The sequence below is a fragment of the Onychostoma macrolepis genome, chromosome 16, assembly GCF_012432095.1.
Source record: "Onychostoma macrolepis isolate SWU-2019 chromosome 16, ASM1243209v1, whole genome shotgun sequence".
Lineage (NCBI taxonomy): Eukaryota > Metazoa > Chordata > Actinopteri > Cypriniformes > Cyprinidae > Onychostoma > Onychostoma macrolepis.
This window is the reverse complement of record NC_081170.1, coordinates 33,788,775-33,812,029: the sequence shown is the minus strand read 5'-3', so window position 1 is coordinate 33,812,029 and position 23,255 is coordinate 33,788,775. Positions and strand designations below refer to the sequence as shown.

The 23,255-nt window shown below is 40.0% G+C and overlaps 1 protein-coding gene and 1 long non-coding RNA gene across 2 annotated transcripts in view; one reads left to right on the top strand and one right to left on the bottom strand.

Moving 5' to 3' along the window:
- The window catches only part of LOC131522479 (uncharacterized), a 33,453-nt gene extending 22,008 nt beyond the window's left edge, over positions 1-11,445 (top strand). Inside the window, exon 4 of the mRNA XM_058747983.1 lies at positions 10,542-11,445. The gene's annotated coding sequence lies outside the window, so the exon portion shown is untranslated. The remainder of the gene's footprint in view (positions 1-10,541) is intronic.
- A 4,938-nt stretch (positions 11,446-16,383) lies between these two features.
- Positions 16,384-19,129, bottom strand: LOC131522382 (uncharacterized). Its single transcript, XR_009266521.1, has 3 exons — positions 18,379-19,129; positions 17,569-17,638; positions 16,384-17,456 (listed from the first exon to the last, which is right to left on the bottom strand). It is a non-coding gene; the product is annotated as an uncharacterized LOC131522382 (long non-coding RNA).
- Positions 19,130-23,255: the final 4,126 nt, after the last annotated feature.

The window sequence follows — 23,255 nt, the reverse complement described above, 5'->3', positions numbered from 1 at the left end:
ACAAAAAAGACAGGACCATTGTCTCGGTCTCTTTCTTTTTCTCGCGTCACTTCCCTATCCCTTTAGCTCTTCTTTGGACAGTCAGAGATGCCTGTGTCAGTGCTAGCACTGGCCTCAGAACAGCTCCAGAAAGCACACACAAGGGGGATTTACAAAGACAGGAACTCTCACTTAGGAGGTATTAAGCTGTCCCGCATAAAGAAGTTAATGGTGGGGCAGCTGGTGCCATAACATTAGCCTCCACTGAGCTCAAAAGACAACATAAGATAAGCGGTAGATTAGCTCTCACCCACACACAGGCAGTCCGTACCAGTTACCACACATGCCCTCTGTGCTTAACTAAACACTTAGAGCCCAAGATAAATAGAGAGCATGGGAAAAGTGGTCAGCTTTTATGGACATACCAAGCTGAGATGTTGTAGTGGCCAGCATTTTTGGGTTTTAAGGTCATTTTTAAGAAGCTAAATCTCATCCTGTCCTCTTCTGTCTGCGGGGCCGTTGAATGCTTGAATCTGATTGGCTGACGAGCATTCTAAGGTGTGCAGTTATTTTCAGGGAAACACACGGCGAACGTAGTTCCAGGCAGCTCTTGACCACATTTCATGTCCGTATCACTTCGCCAAATTATTTCAGTTATTTCATAGGTCCTTACAGCCTAAAACAGCAAAAGAACCAAAACCCACAATGACACTGGCCAAACAAGTGAATATAGTAAGATCATTTCCATGTTTTTGCCAACAAATTACATTGTATTATGTACGGAAAGCACATACTCTATCTCCCCCGCTCTCTCTCCCTCACAGACGCACATACAGTTTACAATCATTAATGTACGTACTAATGTTGTTAGCGCTACTCTGACGATTATCAGTAACATAGTTTAACAACTTAAAAACTACATGACTTCTCACAAGCAACAGTGCTGTTCATGAAGAGAATGAACTTAAAGTTTCACTTAATGTAGAGACGCTGCTGCTGAACACTGTTGAGAGACACACAGACCCACAGAGGTAACTCACAAGCTTAAGCCCGGTTCAGACAACACAATTTTTTGTCGGTTACGACAGTCACAGTGCCAGATTACACTATTTTGACTCCTAAAATCTTGTCATGTCATGAGCAAGAAACATTTCAGACTACACGTTTCTATCCGAAAATTCTTCGCTTGTCGTCTTTAATGACATGCGTGCTGTCATCGATAGCACGTGACTAGACAGGTGGTGACATGAGCGTAAACAAACAATGGTTAGCAAACAGCGTATTTTGCGTATTCTTGTAGTCTTGTTGCCAGAAAAGCCCAAAAAGAAAGAAAACCTGACAGTGGACACGAATCTGGATTGTATGAAGAGGACTGTCAAAGAGAACTGAGGTAAAATAGTTTTTAACTGACCTTTTTCACTCTGTGGCGGTAATCCCTCAAGAAAACATAAATGTAGGACTATTATTGCCATAGCTCCATGAACATTTCCTCCATTGTAAAATAACACCTAACAGGATTGATACCGTTGTCTCTCTTTAATTTCGGCATGTTTGAAAGCATGTACTAAGGCACTTCTGTGCTCCTATTGGCCTGTGTCATAGCTGTGACGGAACTCGTTGTGGACGATGAAAACACTTTCTGTGTTGACATCGTGAAACGTTGCATACATGGCATCGATTGTTGTGCACTATGACACACTACACAAGATGAAACGATTGAATCGTGTGTCCCTACACCCATTGTCGTTTACGAATCCCCACGACACCCTACGTGAAACAAATCATGCCAAAATCGTGCTAAAATCGTGTAGTCTGAATGGGGCTTTAATGTCTCTCTCTCGCTCTCTCTCTAATAACTGAGGTATTAGCTGCATTAGTCTGCTATCAACAGCTCAAACCTCCGTTACTAGGATTAAAATGATGTTTTGGAATTAGCAACGGAGGCGTTGGATGAGATGCATAAGAAATTAATCCTACTCACAATAGTGTTTCAAGTACAAAAACCGAGCGAACACTTTATATTATTTTCTAAGAATGCAACGGCCCATCGTCAATTATTCCTTACATATTTAATATGTTAAAAATGACACGATTTTACTTAAAAAAAATAAATAAAAAATTACATTGAAAAACTTTTGATGCTTCATCCATGCCAATAGGTGTCAGTATGAAGTTCAAAAGTTGTTAATTCATTAGCTGCAGTAGGCAAATAACTTGAAGAATAACAAAGTACAACAAACTATGACATGAAATACCATTTTGGGATATAAAGCAGCTAAAAAAAAAATAAAGTCCCAACATCAGAAGTCTTGCACAATCAAGTGCAAATTCCTTTTGCAAATCTTTTTTTTTTTCTCTCTCTCGAAATCAGTGGTTCAGAACCCATATCAAACTGTTCAAGTCACATGATTTCAGTAAACGATATATGATTTTTACTTGATTTCGGATCAGTTTTATAAATGTCATTTTTTATTGACACATATGTGTGTAATAAGAGTTGTACAGTAGATAAAAAGTCTCTTATTGGCTCACTGTAAAAATCCAATTAACAAAATGTTGGAAGGGCAAAAATACTTACCCATTTAATCCCAAATTTTTCCCAGACATGAAAATATCCAAATGATGTGTCATTAGTAACCCTTTGAAATAATCAATAATTATTTTTAAATTTTTGGAAAAGTGTGTGAAAAATTGTGTTTTACGCTCAGTCACAATTGGTGGGATATGGTGAGTACTGAAATCACATATTTCTGCAGTCATAAAAATTGTTATATATCTCAGCTCAGCTATTTTAAACTGTTTCTAGGGTTACTATTATGCATAAAAAAACCTTATGCAACATTGATAGGAACACTGAAATTAAAAAAAAAAAAATTCAACCATCACCGCATTTCAAAATTGTTACTTTTTTGTAAAATATAACATAACATTTTCATATCAATGCTATGAGTATTACGACATCATTATTGTAAATTTTTTGTAACATTAGAATTTTTAACAAACACTCAACACAAAATATATGCGAATGCATATATTAATACTAGACACCCTAAAGATAATGTGTACCAAAAATCTTTGTCATATCTTTATGTTAATATACTTTACTAGCCTTTCGTTTTGGAGCTTTGATGCATCCATCATCTGCTCAAGGTGCAAACAGGAAATAAACTGCTCTGGTCATGTGACAATTTGTAATAATCATGTGAAACTGCACATATTTAATTGAGATCCTTTATTTTTTCCATATTTGCAGGAAGTGCACTAAAACATCAGTCAGTAAGGTTTTTAGAGCTTTATAAATTAAAACATTTTTTACGGTCACTATTGTGACCGACTGTGTTACTACAATGAATTTTAGCTAATTTTGTGTTGTATGATATTTTTGTGTTTCCGTGCCGTGAAAAGATATGAAGAGATTGCGCTGTCTTTCTCTCTTTTATAAGCCGTTAACTGAAATCTGTAGATTTAGAAACGTGTAACTTAATGTAAACCACAGTAATGCGCTCATTTTAAGTTAACATGGGTGTGATGAATGGGTTTTTGCATGTGTAAACTTTTGCAATTGTCCCGTGAAGTAAAAAGAGGACATTAAACGTAACTAACAACAAGCCGTGGTGAAATGGGGCCGATTAATGTTACATGGCATTTCTGGTCTCGTGAATGGCGCTTCGGAAGAGAAGTTCGTCGTTCCGGAACAACTAAATCGTTTCACAAGGCCAAGATTTCATATGCAACCCAGTCAGTTCTTCCAAGACACCAAACACCAGACCGCTCCACTGCAACTACATACTGTGTGTACTTTCAAGACTAGGAGTTTATTGTTCCCTGTCGATACTCCACTCGTACTGTGTCTGGGAAAAGCCTTTTTTCTCCTGAACTGAAGCCTTATTCAATCACGCAGTGAAACTGCACGACTATTGGTTTGTGCAGTGTATAAAAGACAACCAATGGGTCGGCAGCGGAGCTGCACGAGCCTATGGCGACAAAGCCCGCCAGAATGGGCGGAGCCATCTGGCCATATAAGCGGCCGTTTCGCCATAGGATCCTCAGATTTCTTCTGCTTCAGCGACGACGACTTCGTCTCCACTGATACCAGAAGCCTACTCGCCGTTGACACGCCTCGTAGCTGGACCCAGCGACCTCAAATCTGCTCGGCTGAGCCGCCGCCTTCCTCGCGCTCCAGCATCGCAGCAGTTCCGGTCCTGTTCGCTGCCGCTATCCGGTGAGTGCTCTAAAAAGAGCAAATTTGTCGGCGTTGTTGCAAATGCCGCCACTGCGAGTGTGGCTCGTGCAGGGAAACCGAGATAGAATGCTCGTCAGAGTATGAGTATCGCTCTTCCCTGCTCGCTGACCGCCTTCTATGAAGGCAGCTCCGCTCTCCCGTTTCTCCTCTCTCAGCAAAGCTCGGAGAGTGAAACATCAGAGCCATGGAGCTCCCGCAGCCCTCTGATCCGCCGGTGTTCACACGTGAGAATCAGAGCTCCTCATTCTTTGAGCGGCTCTATCCTCTTTGGCGGATCGGAGTGGAAAGCTCTGTGTGTGTCGCTGAAGCTGCACTCACACAGGCAGCCTGCTTTTAGTGGACTCTGTCCTGATTTGCTAGTGGTCCTTTATGTAGCAGGCCCCGCCTCCCCCGCTCTCATGTTTCTCTTCTCCCAGTCATCTCGGAGACAGGAACGGCGAGCTCGCGAGGCTGAGCCATCAGGCTTGAGTGATCTACACGCCACCATTTCCCGCGTGCTCACTTTGATCTGCCAGAGCGTGTGTTCTCATTACATGGAGTGGCCCAATCCTTCCGCGCGGATCATAGAATGCTGCGCCGGGCGGCCCCGCCTCTCACGTTTCTCTTCTCCCAGTCACCTCGGAGAAAGAGACGGTAAAATTGCGGGGCTGGGCATTCAGGCTTGAGTGATTTTTCGCTCGGGCATAGCCCGCGCGTGTTTCACTCTGCACACAGCGCTTTGATCTGCCAGTGTGTTTACATTAAGGATTAGCGCCTCTTGCAGCTCTTTGATCTGCCAGCGCTACTTTCATTATGGAAGCGTCAGTCTGTCACTGCTGCGCTCGCGGTCCCACTTCAATGAGGGTAGCCCCGCCTCCCCTGCTCTAGTGTTTCTCCCCTCCCAGTTATCTCGGAGAAGAAACCCCAAGCTTGAGGGTTTGAGCGATCAAGCTTGAGTGAATTTATGCCAGCGCAGCCCTGCGTTTCACTCTCCTTTCAGCTCTTTGATCTGTCAGAGCGAGAGTTTGTGCCTCGCTCTGATTTGCTCACGGCTCGCCGCCTTCAATGAAGGTGGCCCCTCCCCTCGGCCGCTACGAGCGGATCTGAGAGGATGCGCGCAGTACTTTGGATCTGTCGGTGTGTTCACACACAATGATAATCAATACCCCTCTTCTAATGAGCGGTTTGATCTTTTTAGGCAGATCAAAAGAAAGGGCTGTCACTATGATTATAACTGACAGCTTCAGACTCCTGACTCTTCTGGGCCGTGCCACAGGGGCTGAATGCTCTCGTTACAAAGCATCGAGTCTAGCGCCCCCAAACGGCCTCTGTCATGCCTCCAAGCACCCCCCGTTCAGCTCCGGGTGCCGACTGCAATGTGTTTGTGGTAAATACTGTTGTGTACACTGGGCCCGTTCAAATAGCGCCCACACAACTGATCGCTGTTATGAGGAGGAAAATAAAACACACACATTTTCAAGAGAGAGCGCATTCCTCTCCCTCTTATCGCGAGCTTCAGGTCCCGGCCAGGTGGCCTGCCGCTCGAAACGATTAACTCTAGCCACACGGGCCGAGGCCTGCCAGGCTATCCCTGGAGTGTCAGACTGGGTTATGGGGATAATAAAATGAGATTGCTCACTGCAATTCGCGCAAAGACCCCCGCACTTCAGTGGCGTGTTTCCCCATCTCTGTTCAGAGCGAAAAGGCACATGTCCTGCGCTCCGAGGTGATGACTTTGCTGGCAAGGGGTGCCGTAGAATGGTCCCTCCAGCCCAGAGCGAGTCAGGCTTCTACAGCCGTTACTTCCTCGTCCCCAAAAGGATGGCGGCCTCCGGCCATCCTCAATCTCAGACACCTGAATCGTGCCCTCATGAAGAGGTCGTTCAGGATGATCATGCTGAAGCAGATCCTCTTGCAAATTGCCAAGGGAACTGTTTCTTTTCTCTGGACCTGAAAGACACATACTTTCACATCCAGATAGCCCCCCATCACAGGCGATTATTGAGATTCGCCTTTGAGAGAGTGGCTTATCAGTACACGGTCCTTCCCTTGGACTGTTTCTGGCCCCCCACACTTTTACGAAGTGCATGGATGCGGCTCTTCCCCTCTAAGATAGACGGGAATCCGCATTCTCAGCTACCTCAACGACTGGCTCGTTCTGGCCCAGTCAGAGGTGGAGCTATTATTGCACAGAGCCCTCGTCCTCAGCCACCTAGAGAGCCTGGGACTCAGGGTCAAATTCGCCAAGAGCACACTGTTTTCCACCCAACGAATATCGTTCCTGGGTACAGTTCTCGACTCGACTCAAATGGGAGCCGTAGTCGCACCAGATCATGCTCTGGCCATGTGAGAACTCGCGACCTCCTTCGAGACCGGTGCCACCCGCCCTCTCAAGGCGTTTCAAAAGATGCTAGGCCTCATGGCCGCAGCATCGTCAGCGCTACAGTTTGGTCTGCTTCGTATGCGATCTCTCCAGCGCTGGCTGAAACCACAAGTTCCATCACACGCGTGGTGTCACGGACGTCTGCGTATCAGGGTGAGCCAGGCCTGTATAACAGCCCTAGCCCCCTAGGAAGACCCTCACTGGAAGGGAAGGGACATGGCCATGGGAATGGTTTGCAGAAGAAAGGTTGTCACGACAGATGCCTCCAACACAGGTTGGGGGGCGCTGTGCGAGGGCATACTGACTTTCGGCCATTGGTCGAAAGCAGAGAAAAGGCTTTACATCAACTGCTTGGAAATGCCAGCACTATGTCAAGCCTGCCAGTTCTTCCTGCCAGACCTGAAGGGACACCACGTGCTAATCTGCTCGGACAGCATGTCTGTGGTGTCCTACATAAATCACCAGGGAGGCTTTTCCTCGAAGGGCCTTTGCCTATTGGTAGAACGCCTTCTGGAATGATCTCAACCCCATCTACGCTCGCTGAGAGCAGTGCACATACCGGGCAAATGGAACCAGGGAGCGGACAGGTTATCTCGGAGCAATGTCCCCTCAGAGGAGTGGACGCTCCATCCGCAGATGGTTTAGAGAAATTGGGAGATCTTTTGGCGAGGCCGAGGTAGACCTCTTTGCCTCGGGAGACAACTCTCACTGCCTGACTTTTTATTCGAAGGTCGAGGATGCGTTGGCCCTCGAACGGCCCAACCTCCTCCTTTATGCGTTCCCCCTGATCGCCCTGATTCTGCAGGTTATCAGGCGAATCAAGGATTGGGGACACAGGGTCCTCTTGGTGGTCCTCTTGGTGGCCCCCCTGTGGAAAAATCAACCTTGGTTGTCAGAGACTCAGCTGCTCATAGCAGCCCCGTGGCCCATTCCTCTGAGACGGGACCTCCTGTCTCAAGCGAACGGGACAATTTGGCACGCTCGGCCGATCTCTGGGCCCTGCACATTTTGGCTGCTCGACGGGAGCCTGCGAGCTTCTCAGAGAGCGTGCTGAATACTATTTCTGAGGCTAGAGCACAGTCTACGAGACTCCTCTATGCCCTTAAATGGTCCGTGTCCTCCACGTGGTGCCTAGACTGTGGTGAAAACCCGTCTACCTCTGACTTATCGGTGGTTCTGTCCTTCCTTCAAGAATTGCTGGATAAGGGACGCTCCCGTCCACACTCAAGGTTTACGTAGCAGCTATAGCGGCCTCACACGCCCCTATAGCAGGTCAATCGTTGGGCAGGAACACTTCTGTTGTCCACTTCTTGAGGGGTGCCAAGAGGCTGAATCCGCCTCGGCCCCTCACAGTCAAGTCAAGTCAAGTCACCTTTATTTATATAGCGCTTTTACAATACAGATTGTGTCAAAGCACTTAACAGTATCAAATTGGAGGATAGAGTGTCAGTAATGTATAATGATAAGATTAAACACTCAATTTTCAGTTAAAGGCATTTCATTATTGAATTCAGAGATGTCATTGTCTAGCTCAGTTTAGTTTAAATAGTATCTGTGCAATCAAATCGGCGATAATCGCTAGAAATTAAGTGTCCCCAACTGAGCAAGCCAGAGGCGACAGCGGCAAGGAACCAAAACTCCTCTGTGACAGAATGGAGAAAAACCTTGGGAGAAACCAGGCTCAGTCGGGGGCCAGTTCTCCTCTGACCAGACGAAACCCGCAGTTCAAAAGTTTCTATTTCTATTTTAATTTTGTTGCAATTTCTAACAATAGTAGTATTATGTAGTTAGGTATTTTATTATATTTTAGTTATTTTGTTATTTTTGGTTGATATATCTGGGGATATATCTCTGGGGTCATCCGGGCGCCTGGTCTCCGCCGACGATCAGGGCCGCAGACGTCACCTCCGGCGCCGACCCACCATCTGATCGGACACGGACCGAGAAACAGACTAGGAAAGAAACAGACAAACATTAGCGCAGATGTTATTCAACTTACGATGTAACGAGTACATCGTGTGTTATGGGGAGTGTTCCCGGTTCCAGTTCATCTAATTAATGCAGCCTAACAACTTTAACAGATTTGAATAATAGAAGCGTTTTAATGTGTTATGTGTAAGCCAGGCTAAAGAGATGGGTCTTTAATCTAGATTTAAACTGACAGAGTGTGTCTGCCTCCCGAACAGTGTTAGGTAGACTGTTCCAGAGTTTGGGTGCTAAATAGGAAAAGGATCTGCCGCCCGCAGTCGATTTTGATATTCTAGGTATTATCAAACGGCCAGAGTTTTGAGAACGCAGCGGACGTGGAGGACTATAATGCGATAAGAGCTCGCTCAAGTACTGAGGAGCTAAACCATTCAGGGCTTTATAAGTAATTAACAAGATTTTAAAATCTATCCGATGCTTGATAGGGAGCCAGTGCAGTGTTGACAGAACCGGGCTAATATGGTCATATTTCCTGGTTCTAGTAAGGACTCTAGCTGCTGCATTTTGGACCAACTGTCCTCACAGTCCCTACATGGGACTTGCCCATGGTTTTGAGAACCCTGAAGGGCCCTCCCTTTGAGCCGCTACAGTCCACTACCCTTCGGTCACTGTCGCTAAAGACTGCTCTGCTCTTAGCACTAGCGTCGGTCAAGTGAGTAGGAGATCTGCAGGTGCTCTCCACTAGCCCTGCCTGCCTGGAATTCGGGCCTAACGACACTGAAACCAAGGCAGGGTTATGTGCCCAAGTGCTTTCCACTCCATTCAGAGCTCAGGTCATCACGCTCTCCGCGCTCTCCGCGCTTCCTCCCTCTGATGAGAACCGGGAGTTATCCTTGCTCTGCCCAGTCAGAGCCTTGAGAATCTACTTTGAGCAATCCGCCCTTTTAGGAGGTCGGAACAACTCTTTGTTAGCTTCGGTAACTGCGCCAGAGGGCTTCCGGTTACAAAGCAAAGGCTCTCCAGATGGATATTAGATGCCGTTACGCTAGCGTACTCTTCCTTGGGCCTACAATGCCCCATCGAAGTACGAGCCCCCTACGTGGTCTAGCGGTGTGTCTATTACAGAGATTTGTGCGACGGCCTGCTGAGCTTCGCCGTCCACATTGTTAGGTTTCATAACCTGGACGCACCGGCCTTACAGGCCGGAGTCCTCTCTGCTTAAATGGGCATACTTGCGTATGGGAACAATACTAACAGATCATGCTCAAGCTCTCTGGTTGGTTGCTTGCATGCTTCGGTCCTGGGAGTACCGAATATGTAAGAGTCATCTGGAACGATCACCCAGGCCGGGCATAACCTCTATGAGTTTAGCCCATTTTAGCCTTGGAGTTTACTATTATGCTTGGCTATGGGCATTGAGTGCTTAAGGAGGTATATTATGTAGTCGTTCCTCTACCATAGCACGGCGTGATTGAATTGAGTTCCCATATGCGTCTTTATCAAGACGCAGTACGAGTGGAGTATTGAAAGGGAACGTACTCGGTTACTGTCGTAACCTCGGTTCCCTGAGATACGGAACGAGTACTGCGTACTTTGCCGTGCTAGGTAGCTGCACGACTCAGTCATCGCTTCAGTCGAAGTAACCTGAGGATCCTATGGCGAAACGGCCGCTTATATGGCCAGATGGCTCTGCCCATTCTGGTGGGCTTCGTCGCCATAGGCTCGTGCAGCTCCGCTGCCGACCCATTGGTTTGTCTTTTATACACTGCACAAACCAATAGTCGTGCAGTTTCACTGCGTGATTGAATAAGGCTTCAGTTCAGGAGAAAAAAGGCTTTTCCCATATGCGTCTTTATCAAGACGCAGTACTCGTTCCGTATCTCAGGGAACCGAGGTTACGACAGTAACCGAGTACGTTTTCATTCCAGGTAATATGTGTAAATGTTTAGAGTTTTTACTACAATTATAACGTGTTTTATTGTTCTCAATGGCATCTACGCTAATATTAGTCTGTTTCTTTCTTAATCCGAGGTCACCATAGCCACCCAGATCCAGTCTGTATCCAGCCCAGATGGTGGATCAGCACCTAGAGACAACCTCTACAGCCCTGAATGTCAGCGGAGACCTTGTCAGCTAGATGAGCTCCAGAGACAGATCCCCCCCGAAGATCTCATTGACCACGAGAACCAGACAAGTCCTCTGCTCAATCTGACCTGTGTTGCAGCCTAGAATTAAACCACGCCATGCTGGTTTCGTCTGGCCAGAGGAGAACTGCCCCCCGACTGAGCCTGGTGTCTCCCAAGGTTTTCTACTCAATTTCTGTCACAGATGGAGTTTTGGGTCCTTGCCGCTGTCACCTTTGGCTTGCTTATTTGGGGACGCTTGGCTGATTGCACAGACACTATTGGAAAATAGCTGAACTGGATGATGACTTCACTGAATCATCAATGAACTGACTTTAACTGGAAAAATGACTTGTTATTGTTCTCTTGCATTGACAAACTATTTTCCTGTTTGACTCTGTAAAGCTGCTTTGACTCAATCAGTATTGTATAAAGCACTATATAAATAAAGGTGATTTGACTTGATGTTATATACTGTAACACCTGGTTCATTCATTTTATTTTTTTTTACTTCTGCCTCATTTTAAATATGTAATTGTGAACCGTAGTAATATTTGTAAATGTTTGTTTGTTAACATTTTGCTTAGCTTGTTTAGTTTTTTCTTAGTTCATTAAAGTTTAAACTGAAGTTTGCAGTTGTATTACAGAAGTAATGTTTGTCAACAGGAGCTTTAAAGGGATAGTGCACCCAAAAATGAAAATGTGCTGTTAATTTACTGACCGTCAGGCCATCCAAGATGTAGGTGACTTTTTTCTTCAAGCCTGTATGTTTAGTCTGTATGAAAAATGTTATAAATGGAGAGTGTTATTAAATAAAGGCTATTATGTGTTGTAAAGTGTGTTTTTAGTGATTGATAAACACCAGTAAATCATTTTTAATAATTTTGTTAAACTATAAAAATATATGTTTATGTAGTTCCCCAGCAATTTCTTATGACAATTTACCAAATAATAAATCTTAGTTCAGGTAACATATAAAACACATGGCGTAAATGATACAGTTTTAATTGACATAACTTGCTGTAGTTTTCTAAATGTTTGACCAATTAAAACATTTTAGTTGAATGGACTATTCAATTAACAAAACCTCCGCACACCTGACGGCAATAAATAGGTGCGTAGGAAACAAAGACCAGCCAGGTTAAAAACTGAAAAACAAAAAACAAATCCCGCACACTATTTATGCAAAAAATATCTATATCAAAATGTTTATTAACCGAAACGTCGTTAATAAACATTTTGATATAGATATTTTTTGCATAAATAGTGTGCGGGATTTGTTTTTTGTTTTTCAGTTGAATGGACTATAAAACTAGTTCAGTAAAGGTTGAGCCAACTACTAAATAACAATTCAGATAACACTTTACAGTCAGAAACTGACTGAACGTGAAATTTTTGTGGAACTAGTTACTAAATAATAATTAGTTGCAAACGCTTGAATTTTTTTTACAGTGCTCATTTAACCAAGGTGCAAATGAATAAAATAACACTTATTATACAGACACTTATATTTAATGGTATTTGTTGATTTGTTAATTACATTTAATAGATTACACTTTGCGACTAGTTTGTAAAAGTTGTTTATGCATATTTTTATTGTTTTTATTGCATTTACACCATTCTGACCATTTACACGTCTGCAGACGTCACCAGCATGTGGCGTTTCGAATCAGTGAATCATTTTGTGATGCAGCTGGTTCAATTGATTAAAAGTTTTAAAAAGCTGAGTTGAAATCGATTGATGAACCTCTCACAGTTATTGATCAGAACTGAACCAACACTGAACTGACTTGTCTGAATCGTCTCCATAAATAAGCTTCCATAATTTATTGTATTATTGTCCTATTTATCTCTGTGAAGCTGCTTTCAATCTGTATTGTATAAAGCGCTATAGAAATAAAGGTGACTATCTTGCCCTGTGAAGCTTATGATAATTGAATGGCATGCCTTTGGCAGACAGAGGGCACCACTGCTCTCCTCAAGAGCTGCCGTTGGTGCTGAAAAAGGTGGCTGGGTCATGGTACTTTTCTCCATTACAGGCATTACATACATTTTTCTAACAATTTGTTTGCATTTGTTAGTCAAGGAATAATACAGCTGATTGGCAGGCAGTTTGATTTGTATTAATGAAAGTGCAGGCCAACAGCAACGTGTATTAGAGTGAGTGTCCATGAGTCACAGAATCTCAGGGTCCGTTTTCACGATGTACTAAAAGTGAAAATGTTTTTCCTTAGCATTTTTGAAAAGTTTCTTGTATATACCACAATGTTGTCAAAATGATCCCTGTTCACACAGATCAGCGAAAAAAACTGTATAATGCATGTCTGGCCAGTAGTCTGTGATGTTACTTTGTAAAGAAACAATACGCATCTCTGCACATATGCATTCTACAACTGAGTGATGAATACAAACAATCAAGATGGTGAAAGCATGCATGCACATGATGTCACGTTTTCACAAATTTGTGTTTTTGTAGTTTACAAGAATGCAATAATGGTATCGTTTTCAAGAACTTGCACTTTCAAACCAGATTTAAAAACTTTGTATTTTCAGAACCCGAAAAGGCAGGTAAACAGAGCGGTTTCCCTGGTAACCACAGTAAACAATGCAGCACTGCGCTCACAAATTCTACTTTATCTGGCTTTATATGTAGGCAGGATGAAATGAAAATGCCATTGAAACTAGACAGTCAGTTCCCTTTAGAGATACATTCATATAAAATCACCTGCGCCACGATTTGACTTTGAATCGTCCATCACTCATATATATTATATTCAATGAAATCATTGCCTTTTGAAGTTTAATCCTCACATTAAGCCATATCGCGTTTCTTGTCTTTCAGTCCCCAAATTTAAGACCTCTCAAAACTATAATAAAGACTTTTCTTGAACCATTTAAGGCATTCTGAGGGAGAAAACAACAACAACAACAACAAAAACATAAGGCTATTATAAGAATCAATTTGAATAAGTCCAGTTGTTTTTGCATTCAAATAATTAGACGTGTTAAAACACAGAATTTGGTAACAATAAAACATATAGTGATAAAAAACAATTTTTTTGTTAAACTTTTTATAAATTGATGTGAAACTGTATAAGTTTCATGATTTTAATCAATTAGACATGCTTTTTGATTAATACAATTTAAATTAAAGCTGCAGTCCGTAACTGTTTTGGGTTAAAAATGATCCGAAATCAATATTTGAGCAAGTACATAACCAGCCAGTATTCAAAACTATTGCCTTACTTTAGCCCGATTCTCAACGGTAAGCTTATAATAATGTTTTCTAATTTGAGTGGTACGGGTAGGTTTTCGCGGGAAATTCGAGCATGCTACTGCGTCATTACGTCACGTCTGTAAACATAAAGACGTTGTCTCAGCTACTAGGCTCTCTCATGCGAGGATCCTTCAGGTGGAGGATCGTTTATAGCCTTTTCTCACAGCAGCTAGAATAATTAAATGTATTATTTTGATGGCGGATTGTGATCCAGAAAGGATTATGTGTTTATGAAACATGTGAATGAAATTAAATTATATTCCAGTTTTAAATGTGCTTCTGATTACAGATAGCCTGGGATTACACATGATTTGTATTTTAAAGAGAACCAGTTCGAAGGGAGCATAGTTTGCTTTTTGGGCTAATAGAATTTCTTAATATGAAATTTGAATGGTATGACAATTAAATATTAGACTGTACAGAAATTGAAATCTACATGCTAATACACACTATACTCGTAGGCGTAGGCTAGAATCTGTGATTCCTGAGTACAGTATCCACACTGGTGCGGTGACTGACAGACTGACACACAGACATCTTTTATCCTCTAAAACATTAGATTCATCCGTGCTGGAGCCCCCACGCTAGGAAGATAATTCAGCACAGAGCTGTAATTCCAGGTTTTCAAACAGAGATGGCGACAAAGAGGCAAAACTTACAGACTGCAGCTTTAACCATTTAAAAAGTAGTCCTGAAAAATTAAAATGGAAAAAAATGGCATCCAAAAAAATTAAAGTGCCCCTATTATGGATTTTTGAAAATTACCTTTCATGCGTGTAACACAGCTCTAAGTGAATGAAAACATCCTGCAAAGTCCTGATGTTGGGGAAACCCAAAACCAAAATATGAACCTTTCATTACCCATAATAGGGGCAATTTAAAACGGAAATGAAATCTGAAAAAATACAAAAAAAACTAAAACATAATTTGGGAAAAAATAACAGTTTTCACAGATCCCTACCTTAAATTTGATGCAACTAAATGTAATACTTTTTAAGGACCTGTGGATACTCGAAACTCTCAACCTACCAAAGTGGCTAGCTGGAGTGACTGCGCTAGGCCACTACTGAAATACATCCACATTTGGCGGCTTGGTGGGTTTTAATGTGTGTGTGTGTGTGTGTGTGTGTGTGTGTGTGTGTGTGTGTGTGTGTGTATATTTAATAGTTTTGAATGTAACGTCACATATCCAGCTTCATATGTAGGGGTTTTCTAATGCATTAGGTTTGCTCGATCGCTCATGTGAGGTGAAGCCTCTGGTACAAATCCCGTGAATTTATGGTCTGACAAAACAGCTCAAACCAGCATATAAAGGAAGTTAAAATAGCACGCCTGCATCAGCGAATGCGTTTTTATTAGGGATACACCGGATGACCGGCTATAATTTTGCTTATAATACGCGATCGGTGTTTGGTCCTTTTTTCGGCCGATTTTTCCGAAAGTGCGCCCGCGTGCACATTACATTGTAATCATTCGCGAACATGTCATTTGTGTGGAAGACATTCGGCACAAGCACAACAAACACAGAAAAACAGATACCAAGAAGCGAACAGCCGTTGGTGTACGTTACTGGCGCACAAATAAGAGCCGCTTTCCTGCGCTCGCTGAAGTTGCGCGAGCATATCTGTCCGCGCCCTGCACAAGAGTAGACAGTGAACGGTTGTTCAGCGCAGCTTCTCACGTGTTGGATGAGAAACGAAACAGACTAACTTGTGACAAAGCTGAAATGTTTTTTTGTAAAGAAAAAAAAAAAAAACAACAACAACTTGCATGCACTTTTGAAAAGCCAGAAGTAAACGTCAGTTCTGTACAGGATGATTATTTTTATTTTACCTTAAAATTACATCGACTTAATTTGATTTAAAAAGCACCTGCTGTAGCATCTTTGTTTTACTTGTTGCACTAAACATTATTTGATTTAACATTTTGGAAAATTTTATTTATATAGCCTATTTGGTTTTATTTAGTTTCACTGGTAAAAACCTTTTTTCTTTACACCAAATTGAAAAATGAAAACAAATGCTGAATGCTGATTAAGTAACATCTTTTTGGACTGTTGAATGAGTGTTGATTGTGTTGATTGGATTGTAACTATGCAGTTGTTGCTTTTAATTTCACATGGTTACAGTTAATGTTTTCATTTAAGGCCAGTTTTATGTAGTTTCAATTTAAAAACAAAAGCTAAATGCTGATGTCAGTGCCATCTGTGTTTCTATTGCATGTACTTACTGCTCAGTTACTGCCGTTAATTTCAGATGGTTAGGTACAGCTATTGTTTTCAATAGCCAAAAGCCAGTTTGGCCTGTTAAATACCAAATAAACATCTTCACTGTAAAAAATGTACCGTAGAATTTGCAGGATGTTACTGGCAAAAAAGTTGCCAATAAAATCTTGTAAAAATGATGTTAATTGCTGTAAAATGGATTACAGTATAATACTGCAAAGCAAATTGCAGTTAATTGCTGTATGTGAAATACAGTAATTTGTAGTATTTTTTTACAGTAACATTGAATTAAACTTGTAGTTTATATTACAGCAATATTTTGTAATCTCACGAAAGTACAGTATTTACCTGGCAAAAAAAGTTGCCAATAAAATCCTGTAAATACCCCTAAATCCAAGATGATGTTGTAATAATTTAACAATGAAAATGCTGCAAATAATCATTTTAACAGTAAACTGTAAAATACTGATTTAAATGAATTATCATGAGAACTATCTTAATACATTTACAAATGAATAAAAACCAAGTCAAAGATGTTGCAAATAAATATTTAGTAAAACTGGCAGAAAGACATTGCAAGGCTTTTACTGATAAAAATAAAAATGCCAGTCTTTCAACAGTTAAAATCTTATCATAAAAATAACATAGCATCACAAAATAACTACAAATAACTGTTATATCACAAAAAATAAGCCATATTCTGAGTAAAACAAAAAAATTAAGGTCAATCAACAGAATTTGTATAATTTTGGTTAAAGGATTAAAATAAAATGCTGGAATCAACATTATACTACAAATTCTGTTGTTTGAGCTTATGTTATATTAAATTTAGAATATTCCTGCAAAAAGCAATTTAATAAATACATACTGAAAGTCCATCAACTTTCTGAGATAAGCACACACATGAGGGTTGTCCCTCTTCTCTGAGACCTTTCCACTTGTTTTGCCTCCATGTATCCGTCTTGTATCCAGTAAGTGTTGTGATTCCAACAAAACATCTGCACATAAAAACAAGCAGAAGCTTTAGAATAAAGTTCAGTATTGAATGAAACTAGCTCAATGAAATAAATGTAAAAATGCCACTTATACAATACAATCACCATTTACCAGTACTTAAACTAAATAAGTAAGCTTTTTCACAAATGAAATTACTCAAGTAAAACATGTTACCTTTGAAATTAATTCAGGTGTGCAAAAGACACCTGCTCCCGGGATGCCAGACTGAAGTTGTAATAAGACTGAAAATCCAGACACAAAGTTGAGGTGTGAATTCACAACCATGTGACCCTCGAATAGGCCTAGTCAAAAGCCACTGGGTGCACCTGAAATGAATAAATATATGCAATAATGTAACTTACAATACAGTATTTCAATATAAAGTTTAATCTAAAATACAAGTTTATCAAATGATTTACAACAGAATTAATACATTACCTAATATAATCAGCTTCAGAGAGTCTTGAAGCATCAAACATTTCTCCACATCAGCTGCTATTCTTTGCACCTACAAGAAATAATGAAAATTATCTTGTGATTTTTTTTAATGCATTTACATAAATGAGACCAAAATGAACACCCAAAAAGGCATATATTTTAAAATAAACTCTTTACATTTATGCATTTGGCAGATGCTTTTATCCAAAGCGACTTACATTGCATTCAAGTTACAGTTTTTACATTTTATCAGCTCTTGCTTTCCCTGGGAATCGAACCCATGATCTTGGCGCTGCTAGCGCCATGCTCTACTATTTGAGCTACAGGAAACTCTTACATTTGATTAATAAATTCAATTATAACAATACATTGTAGAACTGTACCACCAATCAAATTAAATAATTTATTGTATAGTTTACATGTAGTTTCTAATTATATCAAGATGTCAGGTCAGTATGGGACAGTTGAAAACATATAAACTAATGAAATTTCACATATTTTGCTGTTCGTCAGTTATTTCGACAGATAGAAGTTAACGTTACTATGACAATCGTTCACACTGGGCATTACGTTAAAAGTTAGGTAAACACTACTTTAAATGCTTTCAATAAGAAAATTAAACTGCCAAAATGAGAAAAAATGCAGCATTTAGCCTAAGTATGCTATGATAGCAGTTTCCATCTTAATGCACATACCGAGGCCGCTTGTCTAAATGTGTGAAAGCAGGCTATTGTGACATGATATCACTTATACATTAACTTAAATAAATATAAAAGGATATATTTCTTAAGTAAAATTAAGTGAACTTACCAGGAATTATGAATAATGCCTCTAATCTTCAATCGTTTTGGCGCGTTGAATGATGCGCGCGCAATCCCATAATGACACACTACAGTAAAGTAGTGTAAAAAGCAGGAGCTACAGTGATAACACCTGCTTCTTGTAAATTAATTACAGTTGACATGGAAACAAAACCTTATTTGACCCATAATGCATTGTGAATTACAGCTACATCTTGTAAAATGTTTAAACAGTAAAATTCTGTAAAAGTTTGCTGTAGAAACTACAGCATTTTTTTTTACAGTGTTGTTCGTGTATACTTTCATTCTTTCTAGTTTGTTGCTTAAAGAAAAAATATCGGAATCAGCCAGTTAGCATGTAAAAAAATTGGTATCAGAATCGGCTATGAAAAATCATGATCGGTGCATCACTAGTTTTGTTTCGTTAACACGAGGTATTTTCCAACACAATACAGCATTAACCTAGCGACAGTCCACATTTAAATTATGAATTGCCCCAATACGCACCTGAAGTAATGCAGCAATATGTGCCTGTACCAACATAATTAAAAAAATTATGCGCATTTTCACTTTAAGACTGCTGCAAAACGTGCAGTAAGGTACCTAAAAACGGTGTTACAGAAACGTCACCACAAACACATATTTCCAATGAGCATGGGTTACTTGTTTCTTGTAAGTTTTGTTTTCAATTATGTACATTTGGGATTTATGCTAAATTTGATATCATTTAATAAAGGTTTTAAAATTATTTTAGTGTTGGGTATGACCATGATGGTGTTTTGTATTTGTGCATGACACTGTGCTTGCCTAATACCATGATATATGATAGCTAATAGACATGATATAACAAATTAACTGCTGATTGGAAGTACTCACATGATCTTGCCGAGTTAGACCACTGAGACATTAATCTGAAGCGCCTTGTATGTGCAGCAGTCGCATGTGCATCTGAAGACTAGCACAACTTAATCATCTCACTTTAATGGCGTTTATAGCTCCTAACAGGCGGTGTGACTATGAGGAATGATTACCTCAAAATGTATGTCGCTATGTAGTTTTACCTATTGCTTGCGCGCCAGTTATTACCCCTTTGCGTTCCATAGGTTGCCAGCCCCTGGTATATACCTTAGCATGCGGAAATGTTGTTTCTCAGTGATTCTGCCTTTTTCACTGCTTGTATTATTATGGTGGCTATCAATATATATATATATACAGTCATGGCCAAAAATATCGGCACCCTTGGTAAATATGATCAAAGGCGGCTGTGAAAATTAATCTGCATTGTTAATACTTTTGATCTTTAATTTTTTTTTTTAAATCACAAAAATCTAACCTTTCATTGGATAATAAGAATTTAAAATGGGGGGAAATATCATTATGAAATAAATGTTTTTCTCTAATACACATTGGCCACAATTAACGGCACCCTTTTATTCAATACTTTTTGAAACCTCCATTTGCCAGTTTAACAGCTCTAAATGTTCTCCTATAATGCCTGATGAGGTTAGAGACACCTGACAAGAGATCAGAGACCATTCCTTCATCCAGAATCACTCCAGACCCTTTAGATTCACAGCTCCATGTTGGTGCTGCTTCTCTTCAGTTCACTCATGTTCTACAGGGTTCAGGTCAGAGGACTGGAATGGCCAGCAGAAGCTTGGTTTTGTGCTCAGTGACCCATTTTTGTGTTGTTTTTGAGGTTTGTGTTTGGATTATTGTACGGTTGGAAGATCCAAACATGGCCCATTATAATATTTCTAACAGAGTCAGTCACTTATTGATTTTTTATCTGTTGGTATTTGATAGAATCCATGATGCCATGCGTCTAAACAAGATGTCCAGGACCTCCAGCAGAAATATAGGCCCACAACATCAAAAATACAGTACTATATTTCATTGTACACATGGGGTACTTTTTATCTCTGTGTTCACCAAACCCATCTTGAGTGTTTGCTGCTAAACCATAAATGCTGCTAACCATAAAAGCCAGTCCCATTTGAAGTTCCAGTCGTGTCTGATAACTGAATATGCTGGAGTTTGTTTTTGGATGAGCGAGGATAATTTCTCTTGAAACCCTCCCAAACAACATGTGGTGATGTAGGTGCCGTTTGACAATTTAAAAAAAAAAAAAAGGTTTTCTCACCCCGAGACTCAACTTTTTTCTGCAATTCTCCAGCTGTGGTCCTTGGATAGTCTTTAGCCACTCAAACTCTCCTTCTCGCCGTGCATTAGGACGATATAGACACACGTCCTCTTCCAGGCAGTTTCCTAACATTTTATGTTGATTGGAAATTCTTAATTATTGCCCTGATGGTGGAAATGGGAATTTTCACTGCTCTAGCTCTTTTCTTAAAGCCACTTCAATAATTTGTGAAGCTCAATTATCTTTTGCTGCACATCAGAAATATATTCTTTGTTTTTTCTCATTGTCATGGATGATTAAGGGAATTTGAGCTTTGTTTTCCCTCCTATTTATATTTCTGTGAAACAGGAAGCCATGGCTGGATAATCTCATGTTCATAATCACCCTGGAGTGCTCAAAATTGTGAATATGAATGGGAATATACTTCAGAGATATTTTACTCATAAGAATTTCTAGGGGTGCCAATAATTGTGTCCAATGTGTATTTGAGAAAAACATTTATTTCATAATGATATTTTCCCCCATTTTAAATTCTTATTATCCAATGAAAGGTTAGATATTTGTGATTTTTAAAAATAAATAAATAAAAGATCAAAAGGATTAATGCAGATTAATTTTCACAGCCTTCTTTGATAATATTTACCAAGGGTGCCGATATTTTTGGCCATGACTGTATATTATACAGGTTAATATATGTTCAGTCCCGTAAAGCCTAAAATGCTAAATTGCTGCTGTATTTTTACAGGCAACTACTTCTGCTGTTTTTACCATAATTTCACAGATTTATTTTTAATGGCATAAAAACGTGAAACAAAGACTAGTAACAGAACAGCAGGAAAGAGAAGAAATTTGGAAAAATGGCACTAAAGCAGCTAAGCCTCTGCTAATCTTTAACCTGCCCCCACCTCCACCCGCCCCGTTCCCCAGATCAAAGCCACCTTCTACCTTGGGATTTGGCTCCTCAATTAGACGGATTAGTATCAAATCGAGTTTTGATTTGCTTCCCATTGTTACGTTCTCAGTGGGGAAGCAGGGCAGAGAAAAGGAGCACGTGAGTGACCCAGAAATGCTGGATGCAGTCCTGCAGAAAGAGGGGCTCCCATGGAAAGGGGCCCCCTGTATTTGGAGGCTCCGGAAACATGCGTTAATGGCCAGTCAGAGACGTTTGTGTGGAACAAAAGGCAGCAGCTCAGCTTTTTTCCTGCTTCCCTTTGCTTCAGAGCCACTAGATGTGGACAAGAGTGCTTGCCAAGTGACTTTACATGAGAATATTTGATTGGTAATTAAGGAAAAGCTTGAATGAAGGGTTTCTCTAATGCTGAAGTGTCCGGGCACGTCTATATGTGTGCTTGGATGAGTAAGTCTGCACAGACTGCACACAGTTGAGAATCCGCAGGAGGAATGGGGGGTTATGTGGTGAGGTAAATTCAATATTTTATTTAAGAAGCTCTGAATTGCTGGAAATCTGCTGACAGCACACATTGTTTCTGTTTAATTCCAAGCCCGAGTGTGGAAGACCAAAATAAATCACCCTGAGAAAAGTACACACAAAACTTTTCATTTCAGTCCAGTGGTACAATGCGTTATATAATGTACTGTGTGTTAGCATAATGAGATAATGTTTGAAAGATTATTATTGAACCCTCTTTTCTAACAATAGTTTTCAGCCAAAAAAAAAAAAAAACTCCCATACTTATTACTGTTATTGAAAATAAGAACTTGTGCTTAATTAACTTGCTTGGTTAAATAAAGGTTAAATAAAAAATAAAAATAAGCATAAAATGTAAAACAGAAAGTCGGCATTATGAGAAAAAGAAAATGAGTTCTCCACAAAACTGCTTCAAATGGTGTTTGTAAATCAAAAGGGTCAGCCTCATGCAGGAGGTCCAATAAAATATTATATTATTTATACTGTATACTATTTATATTACATATGAATATAGTATTATATTATTTATTCCAAGTTTGCAAAACACCAAAATGTATATACTAGGGCTGAATGATTTGGAGAAAAATAATCTAAATGTGTAAATGTATTTAAAAAAAATCAATACAAAATAATAATAATACTTAACTAACAATAATTACTACTAACAATAATACTAACAATACTAATATAATATAGTATATAACTAATAGACCTAATATACTGTTAATACTAACAATTACTATTGTCAGTTAAAAAAAAAAAAATAAATTAAGAAAAATATTAATAATTATTGTGCTTTACATTACAGCTGAAAACTTACAATACTGATATTTATGGATGTCTTAATTTCTTCGTTTTCAAACATTAAACCATCAAGCTTTAAAGCAACGAACATTGGTTACACTTTATATTAAGTGGGGCTAACTATTTAGGAACCAAACTTTGTTTTATATTTATTGACAAGTCTAAGTAAAGATAAACTCAGGGTTGGGATCCCAAATGTAATAATTAAAGAATAACCATTGAAAAACACATTAGTTACAGGGTTGAATTATTTGGTATATTAAGTGTGTAAATTATGTAATTTCCTTGGTGTCACAATTCTATGGAATATTTCTGGTTTTCAGTAAGGGGAAAATCACTGTGTAAACATGATGTGCGACAGAAAAATGTGTCAACATCCTGACACATACAGTTGGGAAGGTGAAAACCAGACATAAGAGAAAATTGGCAAGTATGGATGAGAGCTCTAATTTAAAGAAACAAAGGGCACATGAGGTGAAAACAGCCTAACGACAGAGTTACCAAAAAGTAT